This window comes from Eublepharis macularius, chromosome 2 (assembly GCF_028583425.1).
Source record: "Eublepharis macularius isolate TG4126 chromosome 2, MPM_Emac_v1.0, whole genome shotgun sequence".
Classification (NCBI taxonomy): domain Eukaryota; kingdom Metazoa; phylum Chordata; class Lepidosauria; order Squamata; family Eublepharidae; genus Eublepharis; species Eublepharis macularius.
The window spans coordinates 53,178,014-53,194,821 of NC_072791.1; the positions used below are offsets into that span (position 1 = coordinate 53,178,014).

Sequence of the window (16,808 nt, forward strand, 5' to 3'; positions counted from 1 at the left end):
AAGCTACCCTGTTACTGCCCCCCTTTCATGTTACTCTGGCAGTCCCAACCTTTTCTTTCCATGTTGGCCCTGTTAGCCTGTTACTAATGCTTCTCCTCCCAGAGAGTCGGCTCCCTGAGGTCCAGGCCACTGCTGCCTCCTCCAGCACCACTGACCTCTGTGACCTCTATCTAGTCAGCCTTGCTATCAGCAGGGCTGAGAGAGTGTGTTTTGTGCCTGCAACTGGTTGTCAGCCTCCTGCTTACTGTCATTGCTCCAATATGCTTTTTGTCCCTCCCCTGGGCAAAGGCTGCTCTGAAATGCTCTCCTGAGCTCCAGCACCTGTGCAATCAACCCCATCTTTGGCGCCTCAGTGGCAGCAACAATTCCCTTCAACATGGCAGTGCCTGTGCAGGTGCCAAGAGTAGTATTGTATTTTTGCCTTTTTACAGCCTCTCTTTTTTTCAATGTTTTTAGTTTTTTCTGCAAGGTTGGAGTGACTCCTGAGTTTGTAGGGAAATGTTACTCATGAGTAAATGGCCCCAATTTGGAATATATCTGCAGATCTGGGCCACTTGGCTATTAGAATATAAGATTCACATTGGAATGAGTGGAACATGCATAGAGTTAGTCTGTAGGATGTGGACTGCAGTAATTCACTCAAGTCCCCTGATCACCTGTAGTTAGAGTTCGCAGGTTCCTGCCTACGGTGAGCAATCTCCTGCAAATTCCTTTTGATTCTCATGGATGACTTGGGCATTGGCAAGAGAAATTGGGGAGGGGGAAAGGGCCTGGAGTGCCAGAGGTAGGCTGGCACACTGGCACCACTTCCAGTTTAAATTGGCAGTGGTAAGGGACGCTCTGCAATTTCTTGAAAACTATAGGTTTTTTTGCAAAAAACCAGCATGTCCCCTGCAGCACACTGATGTTGCTTCTGGGAGAAGGGGAGTGATGTCAGTGTATCACCGGCTACATGTCGACTTCACTGGTGACATCATGAGATTGACAATGAGGTACTTGATTTAGTTGCAGGTGGGTCTCCTGTCAGTTGCTAGGGGGGACCTAGCAACCCTATCTGTGGTGTGAAGACTCTCTTGAGGGTGCTCCTTTGCCAACAAAGATCCCATTCCCAGGCTCACTGTCAGTTGGCTCTCCCAGAACAGTCTCCTGCAGTGGCATTATGTAACTCTCATGTAAATTATCTGATACCTGATTTGGCTGTTTTCTTCTTTCCTGCCTGCTCCCTTTTTTACTTTTGTAAATTATATCAACTAGATTATTTTGAATTAGACATTCAGTGCATGGACAGATAAATAGCATATAATACAATAAATACCTAAAAATACCATCCAATACAAACACATAAAACCATAAAAATAACAAAATATCACTTTAAAAACACAAATTATGATGGAGTAGGCCACATGAGATTATCTCCCTCTCACATGAGATTATCTCCCTCCTCCTTCAAAGGTATACTTAAATAAGATGGTTGTTTAAGGACATGACTACCACAAGAGTAAAGGTAGATTCAGTAGTACCTCTGAGCTATGAACCTGATCTCTAAGTGGGAATGCAACCCTATAACAACAACAACAACTGCACTTAACTGCACTCTTCTAGACAGATTAGTGCCTCACCCAGAGCGGTGAACAAGTTAGTGTTACGATTATCCCCACGATACAGCTGGGGGGCTGGGGCTGAGAGGAGTGGCTTACCCAAGGCCACCTACTGAGCTCATAGAAGTAGTGGGATTTGAACCAGTAGAGTGCTGATTTGCAGCTGAACCCCTTAACCACTGTGCGCTACAGCAGACAACACTGTGCTATATCCACAGTGATGTGGATATAGTTAGAACTATAAGAGAGCAGATGTTGCTGGGTATGACCAAGAAAGTCACAGAAGATGCCTTTGCACACAGAAACAGGGCTAGCCTAGGGGTGCCAGCCTCCAAGTGATGGCTGGAGATCTCCCGGAATTGCTACTCATTTCCAGATGACAGATATCAGTTCCCCTGGAGAAAATGGAAGCTTTGAAGGGAGAATATGACATTATAACCCACTGACTAGGGCTGCCATTCCCCTGCCTGGGGTGGGGGATCCCCTGCTCCCACCTCCTCCCCCCGACCTCACTTACCTGGCCAGCATGGGGGGGTGCCCACTGTAACACCCCCTGGTGGCATGCTGCTCCCCAGGTGGCGCACCGTGCTCCTATGCCTCACCACAGCATGCACCCATGCCCCACAACGGGCCCGTTTCAGGCTGAATTAGGCCCACTGGGGGTGATTCAGCCCTTTGGCAAGTGCAGGAATGCACACTGGGCCACCCTTTGACCTATGTGATGACTTCACTTCCCAGAAGTGATGTTATCACACATGCCGGGAGACGACAAAGACCGTGAAGGGTGAGTGCCAGGCTCCCAGTCCCCCACTGGGGGACTCAACGGACCTGGAAACCCTACCACTGAGGCCCCTCTCATCCCCAAACCCCACTCTCTCCAGGCCCCCCCCAAATCTCCAAGAGTTTCCCAACCCAGACCTGGCAACTCTAGCACAGACTCCTAACTAGACATGCCGTAAAGGGAATCTAAAGACCTAGAACAGAACAACTTTAGAGAGGCGCATTAAACAGTGGAGTAACACAGTTGTATGGCCTTGTGGAAATTAGAAGAGCCTCATATCTCTATATACAATTTACTAAGGCGCAGATGAAGAGAGTGTCTGAGAATGGTAGGAATGTATTACTTCACAGAAGTTGGTTATATTACTCAAGGATAGATGTATTGGTTGAGGGCCAAAAGATATTCATATGTATGAGAAACTTGTAATCACTAATTTTACATAGTCTTTGTTAAGAGATAGCAAGAATGAACTAACTATTTTTATTTATTTTAAGAAGATGTTTCAGATCTTAAAAACCTTGTCTGGTATTTGAAGTTAAAATAAGTTAGGCAAGAATGAGCACTGTCAGGGCTTGCAGCCACTAGGGGTGTGCAAGCCAAACTTTTTCGGCTTTCTTGTTTCGGCTTTACCCGAAATAAGAATCTTTCGCCTTTCGGCTTTTTTCAATGGGAAAATGCCTCCATCTTCCCGGACGCCTGGGGGAGGCATTTTCCCACCGAATCATCCCACAATTGGTGGAGACCTTCCTATAACCCCTCTCTAACAACCCCCCAAGTTTCAGACCGATTGGACTTTGGGGGGCCATGTTATGGCCCCCAAACCAAGTCCCCCTATCCTCGCCTAAGTAAGGGAAAAGTGAGCGTCTTTTTAGCTTGCTGCTGCTAATTTTCTTCATTATTTCCTATGGGAAAAAATGAAGAGGCAGGCTTCCTTTGCCAGGGGTGGCGTTTTGCATGCAAAATGCCCCCCAACCCTCTGGGGCCCTTCTCCCGCCTCTACTCTCACCCCCCACCAAGGCTCATGGCCTCCCCAAGTAGGTGCTCTTTTCTCCACCAATTCCCTGTGAAAGAGCACCTGAACCACAGACACCCTCCCTCAAATTCCCCCACCACCTACAGAGATGTAAGATACTGCTGCCATGCCCTTTGGTGTTCCCCCCTGCTGTGTAACCTAAAGCTGTTCAAGAAATAAAGTATTTTTGACAGGAATTGTGTTTTTGTGATTCTCTGATGTTAAGTGAGTTGTGTTATTTTTGTGAGGTGGAATGCTGGAATGCCCTTTGGTGTGCCCCCCCCTGCTGTGTAACCTAAAGCTGTTCAAGAAATAAAGTGTTTTTGACAGGAATTGTGCTTTTGTGATTCTCTGATGTTAAGTGAGTTGTGTTATTTTTCTGTGTGGGGGACTGCTGGTGTAATGTGTCATAATGCTTTGCCTACTTGTACTTTGAAAGGGAGAAAATAATTTTTAAAAAACTTTATTTTGTGTTGTTCGTGTTTTATTCTTTGTTGTGCAGTTGGTTCCCATCATAGGGAACAATGGGGCTGGCTGGCCAGCCATCTCTGTAGGTGGTGGGGGAATTTGAGGGAGGGTGTCTGTGGTTCAGGTGCTCTTTCACAGGGACCAGCTGGCACTCAGAAGTGTGCCCACCACTGTGGCACCCCTGGGCTGTGCAGAATTGCCCAGGGAAAGAGAGTTTAGAAGTTCCCAGCATAGGGAACAAAGGGAGAGGGCTGGCCTTTGCCAGCCTGTTCCTGGGGTTATGGTGGGTGTGGGGCTGCTGGGGGTGGATTTGGGTCTGTGAGGGGCTAATGTTGGGATTTGGGCCTGTGTGTGGCAGCTGGGGGGGGAATTGGGTTTGTGTGGGGCTGTAAGGGGTGGACTTTGGGGGCTGAGAGCACCTACTTGGGGAGGCCATGAAATGGCCCCCACAAGTGGGAGCAGGCTGAGCCTTGGTGGGGGGTGGGAGTAGAGGCGGGAGAAGGGCCCCAGAGGGTTGGGGGGCATTTTGCATGCAAAATGCCACCCCTGGCAAAGGAAGCCTGCCTCTTCATTTTTTCCCATAGGAAATAATGAAGAAGATTAGCAGCAGCAAGCTAAAAAGACGCTCACTTTTCCCTTACTTAGGCGAGGATAGGGGGACTTGGTTTGGGGGCCATAACATGGCCCCCCAAAGTCCAATCGGTCTGAAACTTGGGGGGTTGTTAGAGAGGGGTTAGAGGAAGGTCCCCACCAATTTTGGGATGATTCGGTGGGAAAATGCCTCCCCCAGGCATCCGGGAAGACGGAGGCATTTTCCCATTGAAAAAAGCCGAAACAACCCGAAAAACCCAAAACGTTTCGGGTTATTTTGTTTCGGATAACCCGAAACGTTTCGGCTTTCCCCGAAACGTTTCGGATAACCCGAAAAAAGCCAAAAGACATTTCTTTCGGCTTTCTTTCGGCATTCGGAAAGCCGAAATGCACATCCCTAGCAGCCACTGCCACTGGGCAGGGCACCGGACAGCCCGGTTCTGACATCAGAGGGGTACCAGGGATGCTGCAGGACCCTGCTCTGTGGAAGGAGGGGTGGTATACCTCACCCAGACTCCCTCTCAGTCCACTCACTGGCCTGCTCAACCTGTGCCACTCACCCTCTGTGATCTCCTCCACCTCCAGCAACCCTTCTCCTTGCCTCTGCTCCACTCCATCACTCCTACTCAACCCACCACCCCAGTGCTCTTCCGAGCCATCCTTTATAGGGCTTCCTTTCCCTGCCCCACCCTTCTTCCAGGCTCTTTCCCTCTCCCGATGCGGCCTAGCTGTGCCTGCCCTCAGGTGTTTCCCTCCCATTACTAATCTCTCCTAGGCTTCCTTGCCCGTCTGGCAGGGTGTGGTTAAATGCGAACGATCCCCAGCTGAGATTTCCCTGGCCTTGCTCCTGAGGAGCTGCCCCAGCCAGCCTCTGGGCTGCCTCTCTGTTGATGCTGGGCACGGCTGCCCTTCCCTGGCTGGCTTTCCCCTCTGGTTCTTCCCCTCCCTTCTGGGATGCTGGCTGTGTTGCCTTCGCTGGAGCCTCTGGACTCTTCGCCTCAACTGCTGAAGTGCCACGCCTGTTCCACCCTGGCACACTCTCTGTCAAGGCAGCTGGGCAGTTGACTCCCGGGAGTCTCCTGCCCTTTTCTCCAGGTAAGTCCGGGGGCTGGGCTGTTGACCCCGGACAAGCGCCTCTCTGAAGCAGGAAAAACAGCTATTGTTAGGAAAAGGTTCTGAAAATTTATAAATATGACAAGCTGAATAGATTGGGAGCTTCCTCTTAGAAGGGGTTCCTTGCCTGTGACCATAGTATCTTTGGGTAAGATATTTTTTTGGACTCATGTAATCACTGATCTTTAATTATCTATGTGTAATGGATGGTATGATTTTCTGTTGATTGAGCTGGTATTAAGAAAGCTAAATAATCATGCTGTAATAATAAAGGCTTAGAATAGAAACAGAGACTCTGTGGTAGTATAACTTGTGTACTAAACCCAGTAACGAACCAAAAACATTATCTATGGTGTACCTTTTGCTAGACTTAAATGATTTGATATAGGAAAGCTAACTAGATGCTCAGGACTTCATAAGTACACACCTATAAATGAATCAGGCCTGACCAGAGTCATCCAGAACACCTGTTCAGAGGAGGTCAAATGCCGATTTCACAAGGAACTAAGCCGTTAGCTGTCAATACCACCATTTTGTCTAGACTAAGTTTCAGTTTGTTAGGCCTCATCCAGTCCTTTACTTTTTGTTATCACCCATCTTGAACTTCCCTTGTATTAGATGAAAGAATAAATAGAGCTGGGTGTCATCTGCATGTTAACCACAATATCCTTCCCCCCTTGATAATTTTTCCCAGCAGTTTTATGTCGATATTAAACAGTATGAAAGACAAGATTCAGCTTTGTGCTAGCTCATATATTTAAGCCATGCTAAGAAATGTGATTTTCTCAATGAAGTTTTATTGGAGTGGTTCAGTCTTATGTCAGTAGCAACCTAACTACAGAATTACAGAAGAACAGTAAAAAAAATCTAGTAAAGGTTTTTTGGTTGAAGGAACTGAAAAATCTGGGCAGTGGGATGCAGTGTCGCTACTGTGATGAAACTGTGGAGACAATCATCTCTGCTAAAATAATTTGTTGACACACTCACTCCAAAATGAGTTCTAAGGAGCCAGCAACCACAGTTATAAAAGTCTTAAAAATATTGATTCCGTAGTGCTGGAGACAAAGCCCATCTAAGATACTGAAAAACAACAACTGGAGGCTGCACACCAATATAAAAGGTATAATCTTTCTAAACAGGAATGGGAGGCTTTGCAGAATCTCAAAAACGATAGAGAGATTGTTATCAAAAGGGCAGATAAAGGTGGAGGCATAGTTGTCCATTATACTTTGGATTACCTACAGGAATGCAATAGACAGTTGGGGAATGAGATGGAATATAAACGAATATCTTATAATCCTACAGTCCATATCCAACGCATCATTAAAGTTGTTTTGGACGAGGGGTTGGGAGATAACGAGATAGATAAGAAGACTAGGGACGCGTTAATTAACCCCTGTCCAAGAATACCTGTATTCTATACACTCCCGAAAATTCACAAACCGGGACACCCTCCCCTCGGCCGGCCGATCATCTCCGGCTCTAATTCTATCTTGGAACCCCTTTCACGTTTCCTGGACTATTTTCTACAGCCCCTAGTAGTCAATACGCCAGCCTATTTGAAGGACACTACTACCTTAATTTCACTTTTGGAGCCCATGGATGTTCCGCCCTCTATATATCTCATGTCCTTAGATGTGAGATCACTGTATACCTCCATTCCTCACGAGGAGGCGAGAGTGGTAGTGCAAGACGCCCTTCTACTACGCGAGGCACAACAGCCCTCCACCCCTTTCCTTCTGAACATCCTAGATATTATTCTGGAGAAGAATTATTTTAAATTTAATGAGCAGTATTATCTCCAGCAGAAGGGGGTGGCTATGGGATGTGCGGCAGCGCCTAGTATCGCGAATATTTTTATGTCCGCCCTAGAGAGTAAATGGGTGTTTGACGATAAAAAAAACCCCTTTAAAGATTTAATTCTTTTGTACAGGCGGTACATAGATGACATCATTGTCCTACTGAAAAGAGACGTTGCTGAAGAATTGGGGAGATGGTTTAATTCCCTCCACCCTGACATTAAATTCACATGGACCGGCAGCACCAATAGCTTACATTACTTAGATGTTACCATTTATCGGGAAAAAGACAACAGACTGGCAGTACGCCCCTTCAGGAAGCAGACGGACCGGTGCTCATATTTGCATTATCAATCCTTCCATCCAAGGAGTCTAAGGGATAACATCCCCCTGGGCCAATTCTTACGACTGAAGCGGAATTCTACCAATCCCTGCTTCTATGAATCTAGTGGCCGTAAATTGAAAGAAAATTTTAGAGCGAGGGGATACCCTCAGCAGACTATTGAACGAGCTATACAACGTGCCGATAACACTGATCGGGCCGATCTACTAACACCTAGGCTAACCAGGATGGATGATAGAATTAAATGGGGTCTTGAATACACCACTTTGGCCCCACATATAACATCAATTATTAGGCAACACTGGCACATTATTAGTGGTGTCCGTGGCTGTGAAGCAGGGCTAGCGGTAGGCTACAGACGCACACGGTCCATTGGGGACATAGTTATGAGATCAGAGTTCTCTAATAATCCATCCGGCGGCACTTTGCCGAAGGGCCACTTTATATGCGGCTCATGTAGTGTGTGTAACCTTATGGTTAAGATACAGCAAATACTACCTGATCATCTTTCCCGAGGATATTCTAACTGCAAGTCTATAAATGTGATATATGTTATTCAGTGTCCATGTCCCTTACTATACATAGGGAGCACGACTCGTCCTTTAAGGACAAGGATCCAAGAACATCAATCTAGGATCAGGAATCAAATTTGGGAGGCTCCCCTTGTTAACCACTTTCATTTACAGAAACACTCATATAATGAATTTAAGGTTTCTGTAATTGAGCAACTTGATCGCCCCTTCACTACAGATATGGTAAAACTACTGCTCCAATTAGAATCCAAATGGATTTTCCGGTTAAATTCGCTGTCACCTCATGGTTTGAACTCAGAAATCAACTTTTCTTGTTTTCTATAGTTTCCCCATCTTGAGATGGGTGTAATGTAAGTTTTCTGTAAGTTTTTGAGAGCTCTGCAAAAATCCTCCTCCTGGTTATGATTAGCCCCTCCTCTCTTTGATTATTTCAACCTGTGGTCCACTTTACTCATCACATGTCCGAGGAAAGTGTGGAGTGGTAGGAGAGTATGCCTTGTGCTTGTAACATACTGTAAGTGATTTTGCCTTGTTACTTTTTACTTCATGTTATTGTAGTTAATGTTAGATGTTTATAACCAATTTCTTTTTACAGTATGACCAGTCCGAATTGTTTTAAGCCCAGGAGGAAGTGAGTCGTGGTACTCACGAAACGGGTTAATGATATTTGCCAGCAAACTCCCGTCGGCGTTCGTCTAATTACATTCATGATTCTGGACTGTGAGAATATATAAGTACTGTGCACAACTCCCTACCTACCGGCTCCCTTTGATGTACTGACAACTGGCAACTGGCACTTTATAAAAACCTTTCTGATGTTTCCGGACAACAAAATATTGTGATATATGTTTGGACTCTGTATTTTTGCACTTCCAAAATTTATATAATATATTCTGTATCCATGTTTGTATTTATTGCACTGTTTGCACTTTGTAATACAGAAAATTAGAGTATATTTTTGGCTCTTAATCTCTTAGAGCCCCGGTTTGGTTGTTTTGACATCTAAGATACTGAGTCAAATTTCAACCTTGTCAATCATTTGTTGGTTAGTGGATTTTAAAGGTTGTAAAAATGTGAACTGCAGAAAACCTCAAAGTACAAATTCAATAATAAAAGTATTCATTGCAAAAATAAATCACTTTTTGTTTCTGTACGTGTCTTTTTGCATCCTACTTTGTTTCTCTTTTTAAAAATATTCCTAGATATATTTAATTTGGTACTTTATAGCAATGAGAAATAATCTGAAGACGTTTAGGGGGAAAATATTTCCTTTACACATTCAAAAAACAAATTGGCAGTTGAAGGAACATATATATGTATGGCAGCACAAAAGCCCTATTCTCTGGGTAATGTGAGTTCACCACTGGCAGAACATTTTCTACCATATGAAAAAAATCTCTGCAGTCCATGGTAAGCTGGAATTGAAAGGGATATAGGCAGCTTCTAGTTTAGGAAAGAGAAATGTCTGTATTTATTAAAGTTCTTCAAGTGCTTAGGGCAGTGTTTCCCAAAGTTGTCTGGACCGCGACCCATCTAAAAAAAATTTCAAAGTTCGGGACCCACCTAATACAATAACCATATATAATGCACCCGTGCCTAACATGAAGAAAAAAAAGCAGCGTTATATTGCTGCTGCAGCATTTTCTCGTTAATACATATCGTAACTATGTGAAGGACTGTTCAATTAAGAAAAAAAGAAAAACATCCAGTTATAATTGAAATTTTTACTTACTAAATATAAGATGTGATATTTCAATGAGAAGGATGTATTTGTTTCCTATTTCTTGCCATTACAGCTTTAGCGTCGACTTCGATTTTAGTCACTTTTAATCGCAATGAATTCGTTATGTCCAATTTATTTCAGTATTTAGTTTTAATATGAACCATGGCTGAAAATCCCACTTCACATAAGTATGAGGTAGTGAAGGGGAGGAGGACTTTCAGGGCTTCATCAAACAGGCAGGGATAGGTGTCAGCAACTGAAAGCCAGAATTTCGTTAATTGATTGCGATTAAAAGTGTTTTTCAGTGATGTATCTTCTGATAAATCAATCAGTTCTTCACTTGCTTTTGTTGACATTACAGTTGGTATGTTGTCTTGAAACGGGTTACAAATCCAGCTCATCGTGTCGAACTTTTTCATCTCTTCCCCGAAGTAGGCGTCAAAGTTATTTTTCAACTCTGTTAAATGAGTGGAAATTGCAGACACTACATTGACCCTTTTTGCACTTACGGTTTAAACCGCCATTTATGAGCATTCTCCCCGATCGCAGTGGCTTTGGCATTGCACCTGTTCATTTCACACTGTCCACTGCAATTTTGATTTGGTGTCTGTGCTTCATTTCAAAACCTCGGTGCAATTTTGGGCTTTTGGGGCCTTGCAATTCACGTCACTTTTTTTAAAAAAATTCAGCATGCATACTAACGTTGCAATGTTGGAACCCTTCCCCCCTTTTTGCTGATTGGGCTGTCCCCTGCCCACCGGAGAGGCAATTGGTGGCAGAGTTCTGGGGGGAAACATGTACCACTCTCATTTTTTTAAATCAAGCCAGGAAAGGGTTAAAATGCTGCCGATTAATCTCCTCCCAGGAAGCAGAGGCTTGTTTCCAAAGGGCTGTGCAAAATGCTTGGGTTTTTTCCCCCTCTTTGGCAAAGTCTGAAACATGCCTGGGAGGGAGGGGAAAGCAGCCATTTAATCCTTTCCTGGCTTTTAAAGCCAGGAAGAAAGTGCAGGAACATTACAACGTTGCAACCCATTCTTGTCTTTAAAAAAAAAAAGAATGTGTGTGCATACCCTAAGGGAGGAAGGAGAAAGCAGCTATTTAACACTTTCCTTGATTTTAAAGCTAGCAGGGAATTAGCAGCAAGCTTAGGAATCATTCCTGGCTTTTGAAAAAAAATAAAACAGCATGCATACCGGGAGGAAGGAAACCAACGAAGAAGCAGCCTTATGACCCTCAGCTCGCTTTACTAAAAAAAGTGGTGGACAAGGAGTTCAGAGAGCTGAGGAGGGTGGGAGTGGTTAATTCTGCACAAACCAATCAGCTCCCAGGGAAAAGGGGGGGGAGAGAAGCAAAAAGGAGGCAAAAGTGTTCACATTAGCAAAATGCGGGCCAGCTGCCAGTCGGCAGCGAACTTAAAAAAACATCGGGGTATGTCCGCAGGGGGAAAAATCAGGGATACAGCGGACAAAAAGCGGGACTGCATCCCATGACTGCTTTTAAGTGTGAAAACCTTGCAAACATGGGATGTGGAACAGGTACAAACGCGCTCTAAAAACCGAGTGCGAAATGTACCATTGATATCTGGCTGCACTTCGTTTTCTATAATGAAAGTTTCAAATGTTTCAAAACAATCATACTTGCCTTCCTCGATACATCTCTTCCACAACATAAGTTTTTTCATGAACGCTCGAATTTTATCGTGAACTGCAAAAATGTTGGATCCGTCTGATCCTTGCAGGTACAAATTGAGTTCGTTTAACTTTGAGAAAATATCTGCCATGTATGTGAGCTTGAGGATGAATTCTTCGTCCAGTAGAGATTCAAGATACTCATGTTTTCCTTCCAGGTAAACTGTAACTTCATTGCGTAATTCCACTAATCTTGTCAGTACTTTCCCTCTGGATAACCAACGTACCTCTGTATGCAGAAGAGATTTATGGAGACTACCCATCTCTTCGCACAGCTATTGAAATAAATGTTTGTAAGGGTCTTGTTTTAATATAATTTACAATTTTCACAGCGGTATTTAATACTGTTTTTAAATCATCAGGCAATGGTTTTGAAGCCAGTGCTTCTCTATGAAGGCTACAGTGTGTCCACAAAGCACTGGGACTTCGTTCAAGAACCCTCGTGACCACACTGCTATTTTTGCCGCACATAGCTCGAGCTCCATCAGTGCATATGCTGACACAGTTCTTCCATTCCAACCCTTTTTCTTTTGTATAAGAATCAATTTCTTTGAAAATTTAGTCGGCTGTTCCACGAATAATTGGTTTGCAGAACAAGATATCTTCATGCGTGTTGTTTTGCCATATATAACGCACGAAAACAAGTAACTGAGATAGGCTTTGCACATCGGTACACTCATCCAGTTGTAGTGTAAAATATTTACTACCAACTACTCTGTGGATTAACTCATCCTCTGCCCATTCGGACATCTCGTCAATTCTTCGTGCAACAGTATTATTGGAAAGTGGTATACGTTCGATTTCCTTCACTTCTTTTTCTCCGAACATCACTCCAACAGCATCTTTAATCGATGGCAACACTAAATTCTCGCCAATGGTATGAGGTTTACCTGCTCAGGTGATTCTTAAGCTAATAAGATATGAGGCATAAGTAGCATTTTCATTAATATTTATGAAATGTGAAACAATATTCTTTGAAGATTTCATATCCAATAATTTTCTTTGAAAAAAATCCACAGGCTTATTTTTTAAATGGGAATGTTTCGTTTCTATATGATGTGTCAACTTACTTGGATGCATACTTTCATTCGCCAATATTTCGCAGCAAATAACGCATTGAGGGCATGGATCCACCATAACTTGATTCCACGTGACTCCTAGTTTCAGGTATTCGACATCATATTTTCTCACAACTTTTCGACGTTTTGTTTCATGTGAACTCGTAGAGAGGGAGCTAGTAGGTCAGGCTCAGTGTCACTTTTGTCATCCGAAATAACGTCTTCTATTTTTTCATTGCTCTGTACACAATCCGCCGCTGGTGGCATACTTTTTGCTATCCGTTTCAACCACTTGCCCATTATTTAGTTTTAAGAAGATAATAAACACACAATATGCGACGATGAATACTACAGTGACGACTGACGCTCGGGCTCATGAGTCGCCTTCGGCCGCCCCGCCCCGGCCCCGCGCCCATGACGAACGATCACACTCCGCACCACACCGCGAGAAATTAAATTATTAGTAACCGTTCGGCTGCTGGCCAAACGACACGGCCTGGCCAACGTGTTGCGACTGTCACCCTACCAGTTTCAGGGCCCACCCAATATCCGCTCGCGACCCACCAGTGGGTCCCAACCCATACTTTGGGAAACAGCGGCTTAGGGAAAAAAGTAGAGGACTGACGGAAGGGAATATTTGACCAAATCAAGTGCATGAGAGAAGAGGGAAAGGCATATATCAATGCCGCCTACCTGGCTCTCATAACAGGATCTGCACTAAATATAAAAAGCAGACTGCTTTTCTTATCCAAGCTGTTGAATTGGTCCCAAAGCTACAGCCAAGCCCTATCAGAAGTTCAGAAAGGCTTGAGCCACTTCCAGCTTATGAGATACCTGACCTTAATTAAAAAAAATTAAAATTATACATTAAAACAAAATAAGGCATTAAAAAAGAGAGACAAGTTGTAAAACTAGCAAATGCCAACCCCCCCCCAACAAGTCTCTAAATCTGAGCCCCTGCCTGACCTTGAGGCTCAGGCCAAATAAACCTCATGCCCCCCTGCCCCTAATTGACCAAGGCAGCCATTAGGATAGGATGTTCAAAATGGGTAGCTGTGTTAATCTGTCTATAGGAGTAGAAAAGAGCAAGAGTCCAGTAGCACCGATAAGACAAAATTTGCCGTAGAGTATGAGCTTTTGTGAGTCACAGCTCACTTCTTCAGAGCTGTGACTCAAACGAAAGCTCATCCCTTCCACAAATTTTGTTAGTCTTATAGGTGCTACTAATTTCCTGTTGATTTCAACAGAAATGGTTTATATCATTAATAGCAAATGCCAAACATTTTTCAAGGTGCGTATATGTACCAATTATTCTTAGTAGAACCCATCAGTTTCAAATCTTCATGGTTTCTTTTATGTATGGTTTCAGTTATGGTACTGTTAGGCCATGAAAGAGTGACTGGTCCAACCAGTGAATTGTATGGCTAAACAGGATTTAATCCTACCTATGGGTTGGACTCAAACAGTTTCAGCTGGTGAAAAGTTCCCCTAACTCCAAGGGGCAACATTTCAGTGCACTTAGTATGATGCAGAAGAGCAGAAAACTTCTATTCTGTGAGTTGAGCTCCACTGTGGAACTCAGAGCAAAGTTACAAGTGACTTTCTTCACATGGAGAACACTAGATTTTTCTCGCAAGGTTACCTGGGAAGTGAAGTCCGAGTGATCCTTCCCCTCTCTGTTAGAATCGCTGCCTAAAGAGCCACAAGAGGGCTTCGTTTGGGGGCAGGCAGCTGCTACTTTTTCCCAGGGTGTCCTGCGGGCTGCCTGCTCCCGGGAAGCTGCTCTGGAGAAAGTGGCAGCGTCGGTGAAGCTTCAGCTGCAGCGATAGTGGAAGGATCTGCTGCAGGTTCTGGTTCTTGTCCAATGTGTTTGAGTTGCCAGCATACTGCTTTAAGTTAATGGTGATACTATAATAATGGTTCCCCATTTAAAACATTTGTTATTTGTACAGTTGGACCTTACATGATTAAAATTCCATCTGATGAATGAAAAACTTATTTTTACATAAAATAAATGCGAGTTTGAAAAGCAGAAGAAACTATTTGTAGCAGTGTTTTAAATATACCACAAATTCAAAGAAATCAGATGAAAGCTTTTCTTCCTCAACAATAGAAACATTATAGTAGTTTTAGAGTACTGAAATAGATAACCACATCTCTATTCTACATCATAGGAATGTGTTAAGTTCTAACCTAGAAAATATTTGGGGTGTGGGGTGATGGTGGTTGTTTCATTTTTGCCTGTATATTTTAACTAGTTGGAGAATTGGCTTTGGCAACTGGAGCTTATTATAAATTTCCATTTAGAATATGTGACTTTGTATAATGCATGGGGTTCTTGGCTTCTGCAGAAGGCTGAGAAGAAAGTTCTGCTTGGACATAGGAAAGGTTGACTAAAGTATAGAGTTTCTGGTTGCACAACGCCAGGTACTTGGAATGTGACTTGTATTTGAAATACACAGCAGTTTGCTTTAAATGTTAATATGAAGCTTCTGAAAAGATTTGTTATGTTAGCTTACTGAGGTAAGGCTAATTAAATGGACTTGAACAGTCAGAAGAGGAAGCAGGAAGCTGAAGTCTCTCCTCAGACTGTTGATGAACTGTTTAATTTAGACTTTCAAAAATTAGAATGTATGGTAGAAAGAGTACCTGTTCTTATTTACTTCAAAGAGCTATTTCCCCTTCCTGTTGTTGTTGATATTGGCGTACAAAGTATCACCCTTAAGGAAAAAATTCTTCAGAAATGCCACCAGATCCCTGAGAAAACAATTTGAAAAACAGTTCTTAGGCATCCTTTTGAATTCCACTGAGCTCACTCTATGCCTTTTAAATCAATATGGGGTAAACATATCCAGCTGGCCACCTCATGTGGACACTGGCCATTAACTGTTCTCTAGTGTTTGCAGTCACATTATTTATTGTCATCTGAACATTTGACAAACTCACTTTTGTACCCCCGCACCGTAAGATGATGATAAAAAACATCAAACAACACCAGGGCCAATCCTTGCAAGAACCTGCATACCCTTCTTTTCCTATTAATGATTATGTGAGGTTTTTTTCTTTTTGTACTCAGTTGAAAGTAATTATTTTTTTACTCTGCATTTTCTACTGCATTTGTGAGGATGCAAAGTGCACAGAAGAATGTTGTTAAGATCAAATGCCGAGGACCCAGACCACACACACTCTCTGACCAATCCATGCTGATGTTGTATTTGTGAGTGACCATCACAGGATCCTAGCCATCTGATTCATCCCAGCTAAGGTTTTTTTTTTTAAGCAGATAACAATTTCCATTTAAAAAAATTAGAGCTTTTAAAAATAGAACATAGGTGTTAAAAAAAACCAGCAGTATCTAGAGTGCACTGCGCACTAAAAATGTTCGGGCTCCAAACTCCTTTTACCTGAGCTGCCAAGTTGGGCCATCCATGATTCCTCCAACTGCCCTGATGGATTTTTCAAAATTAGTACAATCCTTGTGATGTTTATGTCATTGTGAGAAAAAATTATCCTTTAGCTATTACCTACAAGTATGTTTGGGGGTTTAAAGGAAGTACAGGGTAATTTGAGCAGTTACTATTTATTTAAGGTAGGTGTTCTGTAACTGTTCTTACTCAGCTTATACTTTTCTGATGTTACTGCTAGGCACTTCTGCAACCCAGCAACTCCCCACCCCCAAGCTCAACTCCCATCATCTACAACATCTGACCCTTCAAGACTGTTTCAGGTGCTTTCCAGTCCCATCAACTGCTGCTTACATCTCTCTCTCTTTCATATCTCAGTAGCTCTTTTCTATTGGTTCCCACCAGGACCTAGCACATACTCGGCTCCCTTGACTGGGTCCTTCAGAAGGTAATTAGGGGAAGATGAGATGGCTTTTCTGTACATGATTTATTCCTGATTTTCTTAGAGGTCAATCCAAAAGCATTGGAATTGGTTGGGGTATGGTCCTTCCACATGTCTGCCCTTCCTACAGTTGTGGAGTCAGTTTATTTTGTTCTGCAAGTTAATTAAATAATTAGGATTTTCAAGTGAGTATGCCGTCATCATTGGTGGTGTCATTGGTGACGTTACAGCATCTCCTTTTTATTTTTAGCACAT

The 16,808-nt window shown here is 43.3% G+C and overlaps 1 pseudogene; it reads right to left on the minus strand.

Moving 5' to 3' along the window:
- Window positions 1-11,801: 11,801 nt before the first annotated feature.
- On the minus strand, window positions 11,802-16,595 carry LOC129323378 (zinc finger BED domain-containing protein 5-like; annotated as a pseudogene).
- Between the last annotated feature and the right edge of the window lie 213 nt (window positions 16,596-16,808).